The following is a 530-nucleotide window of genomic DNA, read 5'->3' on the forward strand; positions in this document are numbered from 1 at the left end:
CCCGGGGTCTCCCGCCCCGGCCCTCGGGCCCCCGCCGCCAGCCTGGCGCCATGGTGGGAGGAGCCCAGGCCCGGAGCGCTGAGCCCGCTCCCCGGCTCGTCCTCCCACCGCACCCCGACGGGGCTCTGGCCTCTCTGGGGACCCCCCAACCCACCGCCCAGGCTCAGGCTCACTGGCTGCACTTGCAGGCCCATCTGCACCCCTGGCCGACCCACCGCACCCCCACTGAGCCCGGGGCATTGTCCACCATCCGATCGGAGGCCGGCGTAGGCCCGGCCAGCCTGGAGGGCAGGTCAGGCCGCAGAGGCCCCCCACCGCCTGGGCCGGCATCCATGCGCCCCTCTCCAGAGGCGCAGCTGGCCCGGTCGGGCCTCCGTCAGCCGCCCTCACCTGCCGGGCACAGGGGCCTGCGGGGGGTGCCCGAGGCGCCGCCTGGCCTGTCCCTCCCCGGCCCGGGCCCCGGCCTGGGCCTCCCGAGTGCCCGCCTTTGCCTCCGCTTCTGTTCTGGGCTTAGAAGGGGCCTCCTGGCG

The sequence above is a fragment of the Condylura cristata genome, unplaced genomic scaffold, assembly GCF_000260355.1.
Source record: "Condylura cristata isolate star-nosed mole 26May11 unplaced genomic scaffold, ConCri1.0 scaffold00008, whole genome shotgun sequence".
NCBI lineage: Eukaryota > Metazoa > Chordata > Mammalia > Eulipotyphla > Talpidae > Condylura > Condylura cristata.